The sequence below is a fragment of the Parasteatoda tepidariorum genome, chromosome 7 (assembly GCF_043381705.1).
Source record: "Parasteatoda tepidariorum isolate YZ-2023 chromosome 7, CAS_Ptep_4.0, whole genome shotgun sequence".
Taxonomy (NCBI): Eukaryota; Metazoa; Arthropoda; class Arachnida; order Araneae; family Theridiidae; genus Parasteatoda; species Parasteatoda tepidariorum.
In genome coordinates this window covers 20330570-20342240 of record NC_092210.1, presented here as the reverse complement: position 1 = coordinate 20342240, position 11671 = coordinate 20330570, and the positions used below count along the sequence as shown (strand labels likewise).

The following is an 11671-nucleotide window of genomic DNA, read 5'->3' as shown; positions in this document are numbered from 1 at the left end:
AGGAAAGTCATTATAGAAAATAACAAATGTCTTAGAATATCTCGCAAAAAGAAATGATCCAATATTAGTTAGAGCTAGTAAGGCCAAACGCTCCGTTCTTGAAGTAAAAGTGCGAGCTTTGCGCCAAAGTGACGTCACTAGAGTGACGTCGGAGGATCGGCGCGGCAAGAGATACTTCAAAGGAGTGAACCAGCCCTTCTATTCTCTCTAGCCCTGAGAAGCAGCACCGTCTAATTTTTTTTCCACTCTAAATTTTTGACCATTCTCTTTAATTTGATTTTTTTTTTATTATTATAGGAATTTTAGTCCATTGACAGTTAATTAGTTTTATAAGTAGCTTCTTACGAGGTTCTGTTTCTGCCTTGTCTTTACATTTAACGAAGCTGCATCTTTGATTTCTTTTATATAGTTCTAAAAGTTTAAAAAGTTATGTAGCCAATGCATGTAAATGTTTTTTAATACTTATTTTTATTTTAACTCATTTTATTAATTTTACTTATTTTTAATTTTTAAGTTTTAATAATTCATTTGTAAATTCACAGAAAATAGGCATCTTTTCAGATGAAAAGAATTTAACAGTAACCAAAAAATAATAAATTAAAATAGTGCATTTTGTTTTAAGAAGAAAAAAAATTACAACCATGGAAGTAAAAATTTTAATTAACAAAATATGTCACACTTTGCAATTCGAAACAATTATCTCTGAAACATGAAGCACGCTCCATGATAACTCTGCTAAATCTTCGTTTTTCGAGTAATTCAAGCGTTATAAAATTAACTTAACATAAAAAAATTTTATGTGGATGGTTAATTACTTTAAAAATAAACACATTTTGACTGACAAGTTCAAAGAATGACTAATGTTAATGTGTGGTTCTTTTTATATGAAAAAATATCCATCTTCATTTAGTTGCTACGCCTATTTACTTTTTTGAAACCACAATCGAATGTTTGAAATTGCAGACGTAACTTATCTTTTTTTAGAAAAATTATGATTGCATAAGGAATTAAGAAATTTAATTATGCTAAAACACAAGAAATTGTTGACCTTGAAAAGCATTACATTCCCTGTTTGCAAAAATGTATAAAATACAAACAATATTATAAACGATATCATTTAGTTTTAAATATACTATCAATTCTGGTCTAAGGAATTGATACAAATATTCTTATTACGCATCCAGAGTGCAAACATATCCTAAAATGGAATTGTTATGAAACAGGGTTGTTCAAAGGAAACAATTTTATCAAAATCTATCAAAAATTAAAACGAGGCAAACAAGTGAGACAGTAGAGTATTTTTATTATATCTTTTGTTTATATGCACACGTAATACTCAAGCTGTCGCCCTGGGTCAGAGCAGTGGATAGAGCATGCTCTTCGCATCTACAAGATTGATAGTTCGACTCCCAGGAGCGAAGGTAAGTCCCTTTCGTATTTGTACTGTCCTAATGTGTGTTATGTGTATGTGCTTGATTCCGTTGCGTTTCCGTAGTAATCGAATCACCCGCTTTCGAGAATCGTGTTCAAGGGCTATCGCACGATAAAAACAAATGGTGTGTGTGTGTTGTGGGTAGCGATGAGAAGTTACCCACGCATCCAGAACCCATTTTTTTAGTCTCCTAGGAAAAAATTGCAATTATTTTGTTATATAATTAATATTTTTTTTCAAGAACATTATTCTTCGCCTTAGAAGATGCCGGAACAGTTACTCATTTCAAGTTAGCGGAGTCAAGGAGGCGAGCAGCATTACCCACGCCACACTGCCACAAAACCGTTTACAGGGTGGGCCACATTCACACATCACACACAACAGAGGACAACACAAGAGAGAGAAACATCCATGCCCAGAGCGGGATTCGAACCCGCAGCCGTTGGCTTCGCAGTCAGGCGCTCTAACCACTCAGCTACCTGGCCGGCTATAATTAATACTGGAAAATCATATTTGAAAAAGTAATTGAATTTTTTTAAAATTTTTATGTATTTTAATAACAAAAGAAAAAAGAATTTTTAAGAGACAATCTCAAATTACATATTATACCAATTTAGAGCTATAAAATCAAAAATAACATACATTTCAGAACCAATAATTAAAATTTAAACCTATCATCAGCTGGTATTGAACCGGTGGGCGTCAGGCTTTGAGTTGGAAATCTTAAACCTTTCGGTCACGAGTGTACGGCTTTCGCGCCTTTCTTTCTTTTCTTTTTTTGTACTAAAGAAGAGATGAGAGTTTTTAGGGCGCATATATGGATCCATGTGCCTGCAGTATTAACTAATTTTTCCCCACTCTAAATGTTTGACCATACTCTTTATTTTGAGCTCGGTTTCATTTTTATATAAATTTTAGTTCTCTGACAGTGAATTACTTTTCTTTTAGTAGCTTCTTGGGAAGTTCTGTTTCTGCTTTGTCTTTACATTTAACAAAGCAACATGTCTTCGATTTCTTTTATGTATTTGTAAAAGTCTATAGAGATATGTTGTCAATGCTGTGTTATGTCTAACAATTTTTTAATATTCATTTTTATTTTACCTTACTTTATTAATTTTACTTATTTTTATTTCTTTAATTGCAGCTATGCATTTGTAAATTCACAGAATATATGCAGCTTTTCAAATGAAAAGAATTTAAAGGTAACCAAAAATGATTTAAAAAAATAGTGAACAACTAACGTACTTGTATAATTTTGAGGAAAAAAATTTTAACTTTACAAGTAAAGATTTTAATTAACAAAATGTGTCATACTTTGCGATTCGAAACCTTCCTCTCTGAACCATAAAGCAGGCTCCTTGATAACTCTGCTAATTCTTCGCAATTTGACGGACAAGTTCAAAGAATGACTAATGTAAATGTGTAGTTCTTTTTAATAAGAAAAAATATACAACTCTATTTTGTTGCCACACTTAATTACTTTTTATTCAAAGTACAATTGAAGGTTTGAAATTTCAGATGTAACCTAATTTTTCAACAAAAAAAATGATTGCACGAAGAATTAAGAAATTTAATTATACAAAATCACGAGAAATTGATGACCTTAAGAACATTACAATCCCTGTTTGCAAAAACGCATAGAATACAAGCAATATTATAAAGGATGTTATTTATTTTTGAATGCTCGACTGCTAATTCTGATCGAAACAATTGATGCTCTTGGTACTTATCTAAAGTGCAAAAATATCCTAAAATGGAATTCGCATGAAGCAGGGTTATTCAAAGGAAAATATTTTAACAAAAACCTATCAAAAATTCAAAAGAGTCAAACAAGTAAAACAGCTGAGCATTTTTACTCTATCTCTTGTTTTATTGCACATATAATCCTCAAGCGGTCACCCCAGGTCAGGACTCTTCTCATCTATAAGATTGATAGTTCGACTCCCAGGAGCGAAGGGTAGTTTCTTTCGTGCTGTCTCATTGTATGTTATGTGTGTGAGCTTGATTCCGTTGCGTTTCCGTACTTATCGAATCACCCGCTGTCGAAAATTGTATTCGAGCGTAGTTGCACGATAAAAAAAATGGTGCGTTGTGGGTAACGAACACACGAAAGTTACCTACACTACCATAACCATTTTTTTAATCTCGTAGAAAAAGGAAAAAATATCAACAGTTATTTTGCAATGTAACTTATAGTACAAAAACATATTTGAAAAGTTGAGAAAATATTTTACGTATGCTAAAAAATAAAGTAATTCATTATTTTTAAGTGTAGAAAGGAAAATTTCGTTTGTTTTTTTAAATTGAAGAATTTGTTTAACTAATGTAATCCATGCGTGCTCATTTTCCTTTTTTCTTTTTAGAATGCTTGTACAAGAGAAGTATGCATATGAAAAATGTTTTTTGGAAGGAAACAAAGCTTAAATTAAGGAAAATGGCTAAAAACATGGCATAAAGTTAAAATCGGTAGTAAATTATTTCCCCTAACTAAAAAAAAAAATTAAAAATAAGGGTTTCAAAAAGTTAAAAAGTTTTTTATATTTTTTCAACTTTGATTTGAATAAAGATTTCGACTTCAATTATTTATTTAGAAATACTATTAAAGATGCCTACTTTTCTTGACAGTTATTTACTTTTCTTTTTATAATTTTTCGAATGGTTTTGTTTATTTCATATCTGTCCAAACATACTAAGATGCTAGTTGTCAGTCAGTATTTTATATTCTTCTGAAAGTGTATGCAGTTATGTAGCAAATGCTGCCCTATTTATAGTTTCTTTTTTTAAATATTTATTTATATTTTACCTTAACTTATATTAATAATTTTACTTTTTTTATATTAAAACTACTTACTTGTAAATTCACAGAAAAAAAATTATAATATCCGGCACTTCCAAGTTGTGAAGTAGATACTTTGACAAATCAGGTAATTAATTGCTCAGGTAAGAAATTGAGAAACAAGCTTAATTTTTATATATATTTTATATATTTTTATATATATTTTATATTATTTTTTTCTATTTTTATATATTTATATATATTTTTGTATAATATTTTTTGAATTAAATCGTTTTGCTACACTACTCAATTAAATATTTACAGGCACACACATTATACAAGAGTAAAAAAAAATCAGAAATGTAATAATTAAACTAAAAATTAATTATTTATAAGTAAACATTAAAGAAGGCTTTACATTAAAACACTCTCGGAAGTAAAACTCTCGCTTTTGAGAATTCAGCTATCCTTGAGCAGCATTTTGTTAATTTTTCGAACCATTTTGCTCACGCAATCACGTGATTTGTGATGAAACAGAAACTCTCAAATATATGACAACAATTTTACCTCAACTCGAAACTCCATGATAGTGCATTGTGGAAAATTGTTGACTAGAATGATGAAACTAAGATGTTAACTAGTCGATCGGAAATTAAATGATAAAATAAACCGACCGTGATGTATGGTGATCAGGGAGTTGGCCTCGCACTGGGAAGATCCAGGGTTCGAATCTCGCTAGGGGCATGGGTGTAATTTATTTCTCTGCTCTGTCCTTCTTGACTGTTATTAACTGTTAACTGTTGTTAAGGTGACATTGATCTAGTTAAATCTTGCTCAGGCTGAAGTGTTTATAAGAGAAGCTAGACACTACGCGGTTTTTTTTTCTGGATGAAATAAAAGGATGGGAAAATATTTCTTTACTATAGATGAAATTCGTTTCCTCCAAGTGACGATAGTTATTTCATCAGGAAACGATTTCGTCAAAAAGTAAAAGTTTCGTGAAATTTGAACATCCATTTTTTAAACTGACGAATGATGCGATTGCCGAGATTTATAATAAGTTAAAAGCATATGAAATAACGACATTACTACCTCATAAGCATCAAATATATTTACAAAATACACTTTCAATATTTTTCTGATCGAAACATTTGATAGAAACTTCCCTGCAGAAACATCCTGAAATAGACATAAAGTTCGACTGCTTCTTAAAATCCATTAAAGAAAGATAGATGATCACTGCTAATTCTTTTTTTTTTTGTATTAAAGGCACACATAATACTAAAAGTGTCTCCTCGTGTTCAATGTATTAGCTAGAGCATCCTCTCAGTATCTGCAAGTTTCCTGGTTTGAATCTCAAGAATGAAGGAATTCCTTTAAATTTTATTATCTCCTTTAATATTATGTGTTTAAAATAAACCATTATATCAATTGCAAATTGCAATTTCATAGTTATACTACAGAATACAGCAGGATACAAAGCAGTTACATGTATTACTGACAACAATGAGAAGTTACCCGTAATAACCCCCCCCCCCACTTTCCATATCAAAGCAAATTTATGTACGAAAGATGTTCATTCTAATTTCAAGCACCGTTTTAATAATGAAAAGCAGCATTTTGCTAAGAACAAAAAAAAATAGACTGAATGAAACGAAAACTTTATTTAAAACGATATTACTCATTTTTTTTTGTCCCCTTATGGTTTTTAAATATTTAGAGATATTGTTTTTATTTTCCTTTTTTTAAATTTCTTTAATGAAATATTCTATTTTATTCTTTTCTGGTGTTACTCTAGAACAATGACTTAAGTTTTTGTAATTTACCTGTTTTTATATTTGAATGAGCTAAGTTTCCGTAATATCCAAACTGTTTTATTTTTCTTATTATGTTGACAAAAAATTAAAAAAGCAAATGATTTGGTTACTTTTACACTAATTGATTAATCATCTAGGAAATTTTCACTTGGACAAAAATTTATTAATTAATTATATTCTCAAAAACTGTTTCATACAATTATGATACGATTTTTTGCTTTAAAGCTTAAAAAAGGCACTTTTTGAAAAACTAAAAATTAATTAATAAATTTATCTAAAGATATACCTTTACTACTTATTTTGAGCTTAATAAAAGATACCGTATTTAAACCGGAAAACTCGTAAATAACGAAATAGATACTCAGACAATGGTAGAGTCCAACAGTAACGTAAAATTTTAAAATCGGATTAAGCGTTTTATGCAACGTTATTGCATTTTTTTCTTCAAAACTTCAACTTTATTTAAACTAATTAATTTTATTTTGATTTGTATGCATTGAGAGATTTTGTAAATATTGAAGAGGTTTTTACAATATAATGATAAGCCCCATTTCGAAAAAGTTTAGAAGAGGTCACCGAATGCTTATGGATACGAAATTTAAAAAAAAAAAATAGTTTATAATTTTAAAATCTTAATTTGCATGTGTATTATGTACTAAAACATGATATTAACTTGTGGACACAGCCAGTACACTGTAAAAAATTCTTGATGAAATTACTGTAAAAAGTACCGTGACTCAAGGTGATAGTACTTTTTACCGTGAAATCTATTTTTACCGGAAGATGTTACGCAAGAAAAATTTGACAAATTTGGATCTAAGGGTACAATTGTTATGCCAAACGTCTTCCAAAAGCTTAATACATTAATAGTTAAATTGTAAGGGGGCGGTAAATTTTTGAAACGTGCAAAAAACTACCCATTTGCTCATTATTTTTTATTTATTTACTTATCGTTTTTGCTTGGACAGAAACAGACTATTTATTAGTATGAGATAGTAATAATAAGTTTTTTAATTAACTTCTGAAACACATTTTACAATTATTTATTTAGTTTTAATTTAGCGTATAAAATGCAAAAAAATAGTTCAGCAAGTTTGTGCATCGATTCCATGATTTATTTGGGCATCAATTTCTTAAGTACATACCAAGAATACATTTTTACTAAAATTTGAAAAAAATAGGATTTATAGATTTTAAAATACAGAATTTAAAAACAGAGTAAATGACGAGAAAACTTGCTTCGAGATAGAATCAACGCTCATATCGTGAGTCAATAATTTTTCCCGATAGGAAATAATTTATTCTTAATTTCCTTTTTTAAGCTGTTAAAATTTTTGATTAAATACACTTTTGATAATACACACAATACATGATTTCATATCAATTTCATAGGTCTTAAGGAAACATCTCTCCTGTAAAAGTCTCAGAAACAAATATTGAAAGTCACCTTTTGGAATGACATTTTAATTCTATTAATGACTTTTACATTTCCAAACTTAGATTTTTAGCATTTTTTTCTCCTTTGTTTCTTATGGTTGAGGAAATAAACAACTCATCATACTCCTTGAACAAATCTTTTGTTATGAAGATCTCAAACGACTTTCATCCCTTTGACTCTGATTTTTTATTAAACGTATTTTTAAAGCGTTTTTTCTAATTATATTGAATTAATTTAAGTTTAAATAAATGAAAAATATTTTATTTAGTATTATAATAATTTACGGTTATGAAATACTGCAAGAGATACCTGCTTCTGCGTTAAAGGTAAAATTTTCCAAACACGGCTCACTTCCAAATAATAATTTTTTCAAACGTGCCTTATTTTCAGCTCTTTGCCCTTATTTTCAGAACTAACAGAAACGGTTATTCATCATGGAAATTTCAGTAATTTGCAAAATTAGTTATTGATAAATTTTTAAATATGAATGAAAAATAGTTTCGAAGTACTTTTTTCGAAATTTGTATTTTAGTTTAAGTATAATTCCGATAATTTAAGAGACTTTTTTAGTAGTTTTTAGATTGTTTTTTGCGATTTAAAAACGCAAAAATATATTTTTGCCTGCAGCTAGAGTGCCAGAAAAGAGATGCATAAAAAATACCGCTATCTAATATGCACCAAAAGGCTTAACGATGTCAAAGGTGTTATAAAGGTGAGAATTGAACACCATACTCTGCTAAATGACGCTTAAGTTTCCCATATTATAAAGATCCATAAGCCTAACTATGTCTTAAAACCAACTGCTTAGCTTACATGAATTCTAATAAATGTTGCCAAAAAAACACATTTTTCTGAAAAGTTGCAAGTTTAATCGCAATTTTATTGAAATATACTTATTTGTATCGATGAAGTAATCATAGGGAGCGATGAAATAACTCTCAACTCTCTTAGTGTTTTCCTATTCTTAAATGTAGAAAAATAAATGGTTAAGAATCTTTATGGTTTGTAATTTGTCAATCAATATGGATTTTTTTCTTCCTTTTAATATTTTTAATAGACCAACAAAAAATTCCCGTAATTTACAACGGCAATGAAATAAAAGAATTGACGAGATATCTTATGTGTTATTTGAAATAAAGATTAGAATAGCAGCCATGTTTTAATAATAGTTATTGTTACCTTTGAATTATTAACTAACTCATAGTAATAATTTGTAACCCACCACCTCAAAACAATTTATAACGTCCATGCTAATCGCAGTTTTGTTTTTTTGAAAAAAACTATATTTAAGAGAAGCCAAATAAACTTCAATCCAATAAACTTCAAATTTTAGAAATTTAAGAATTTTTTAAAGGAATTTTATGAAAATAAATTGTTTGTTAATTTAAAATTCTCCTTTTGACAACAATATAAATACACCTAGGATATAGATGTACCATAATTTAAAGGGAACAAGAAAAATTTAAAAAAAACTAATTTTCATGTATAAATTGCATTTTGCATTCGAATAGTTTCATTGAATTTCCATAGATTTCATTGAAACGTTTGAATTATTAATAACCAAGTAAAAGAATATAACTTACGTCTTTAAAGGACAGTGAACATCAAAAGCCGTATCTTGTGATTTTTACAAAAAACATATGAATATATGAAAATTAACTGATGTACTATAAAAGAGAACACTAATGAAAAGCGCTGAAGCAATAACAGTTAGCCGGAAGTTATATATTTCCGTGCTCACAGTTCTCCGTCCTGTTCCAAACTGACGCAAAGAACGAAACTGTGCCTTTGATGAGCGCGCAGACGATTTCGCTCTTTTCCCGCAGTTACTCCTTCACCTCTCATGTGGATCAGCCTCAGTTTCCTTCTCTCAATCGAACGTGAAAAGAAGAGAATATCGTTTGGTTATTTTTGTTGTTCTTTTTCCGCCTATTCGGACTCCCGTCAAAGTTCTTTTCGCTATCTAGTAATCTTGTAAGCCGAATTTAATGGAAAAAGTTTTGCAAAAAAATACGCCTTTTTTTATTTGAAAATGTAGCATTTATTTAAAATTTATCAGTTATAAGAAAAAATCAGTATCATTATTTTTTGTTGATATAAAAAAAACTCTTTGTGAAGATAAATATAATCATTTGACATATACAATTATATTGATCAATTATCCGTAAAAAATTCACTGCGATATTCTTTTCTATATTAATTATTGTTAATTCCTTGTTATTATTTCTTTATCATTTTTATGGGGTAAGTCTAGCTTAGATGGCTCTAGAGGAGAGATGGCCAGTTTAAGTATCTATGATATTTTTTTAAATATTGCATTTGTAGGTAGCAATTTAACTAGTTTGGAACAATGTAGACGTAATACTTTCTTGACAGCAAAAAGTATGTTTATTTTATTTAGGTGTCAAATATTTTTCATGAATTAAGTATTTTGTTTTGTTTTTTTAATACGTATGTTATTTTTTTTTTTAACTAGCTGGACCTGTAAGGCACATATATAATCCAACCTCTGTTCCTAAGTCAAAGACAGAGGAATAGTATACGCTATCAATGCGATGGCCTTCTCATCTTCAACTTAATGAGAAATGACCACTTCCCATTACCACGTTTTAACATATTAAAGATCATAGGATCCTTAATTAAAAATTATAAAAATATCGATAGCAAATAAAATGTATTTTTGTACATTTGTCTTCGCCACCATGCTTAATATCACCAAATAATTAAATCTAGTTACGTTTGTAAAGGGGTTTTGATTGGTTTGATTTTATTTCGTAATATAAAGCGGAAAGCTAATAAAAAGAAATCCTTGGCTTTTTAATTACAGAAATGAAACTTTTTAAGTTTTTGAGCATCGAAAGATCCCTTTATGTTATATTCTGATTTCATAGACGTATTATCCGATATTATATTAACCGATAGAATCCTATAACTTACTCAATAAACCCCTGCATATTACATTCTACACACTTAATAGATGATGAATTTCAGTGTATTAGCTGTGGAGAAGAACACAATACCTCAATTAAAAATGACTAGATGAGATGTGTAAGTTGCATGCAGCGGTTCCGAGAAACATGTACAAACTTTAAAAAACTTCTTCTAAAAATGTATTTCTGGAAAAAATGGTTAAATGACAATTTAATTAATTGTTTTTTCACCATATTCAAATAAAACAGTCAAATAACCATAAATAAAATGGTATTCAAACTGTTAACTGCGAGAAAAACCGTTTATTAACTGTTTTTACTTAATACGGTTAAACAATCAGAAACTTAGGACACCAACTAAGTCCACCTAAGGAAGCCACTTAATTTCTTCCAACTGCTTACATATTGTAGCCAAGAGGGCTAATCTAACAGTTTCAGGACCGACAGAACTGGGGTTCGAGTTCCAGGCTTGACACCACAAGATTTCCTCTATTCCTTTTACTACATATGGAGTTCCAGTTTCTTAAACTCCCCAATTGGTATCCAGCACTCTACAATGTCCATTACCTAACGAAAACCTATTTCCTATGTCTAGTAATTTTTGCGGTATTGAAACCATGCCAGTTGTAAATGGTTAAAAATCAACTGTTTTTTAATCATGGTTTTATAACCATACTAGTTGTAAACGGTTTCAACACCATAAAAAGAAAATATGTTCTTTACTTTAAACTTTACGGTTAATTGGATGGACAGACTGCTACCGGTTTTCTCAACGTAATTAAAAGGAAAATTCTAACAGTGCAGTAAAATGTTTCGAGAGTGACATTATTAATTTCGTTTAGTGTCTGTGTTTGCTTAATTTTTTAGGATAGAATTCATTATTAAAGCTTATCCTAAGTTTTCCATAGTTTACTGTATGAAATGTGTAAATTTCCTAATTTCAATTTCTTTTTTCACTTACTGTATTAGCAAACTACATCACTTCGGCATTGAGAACAGATGGTGTCTTATTAGTTAAATTTTAAAAAAAATAACATTTTGTTCTCAATATTACTTTATTTCTTGCTCAAAATACGTTGAGTACATGAATAAAAATTTAGAATATGCATACACATTTCTTGTATCTCTATTCTTAGTTTAGAGATATCGATACTTTTGTTTCGATTTGTTATTACAAATTATAAATAAAAAATAATGACAAAAATGAAGAAATTTTCTCAAAAAATGATAGACAAGTATATAAAAACACAAGAAATAAAATTTTATGCAAAATACTAT

At 29.2% G+C, this 11671-nt stretch overlaps 1 protein-coding gene across 1 annotated transcript in view; it reads right to left on the bottom strand.

Moving 5' to 3' along the window:
- The window catches only part of LOC107442013 (regulator of G-protein signaling 7-binding protein A-like), a 163939-nt gene extending 154692 nt beyond the window's left edge, over nucleotides 1-9247 (bottom strand). Inside the window, exon 1 of the mRNA XM_071183148.1 lies at nucleotides 9047-9247. The gene's annotated coding sequence lies outside the window, so the exon portion shown is untranslated. The remainder of the gene's footprint in view (nucleotides 1-9046) is intronic.
- Nucleotides 9248-11671: the final 2424 nt, after the last annotated feature.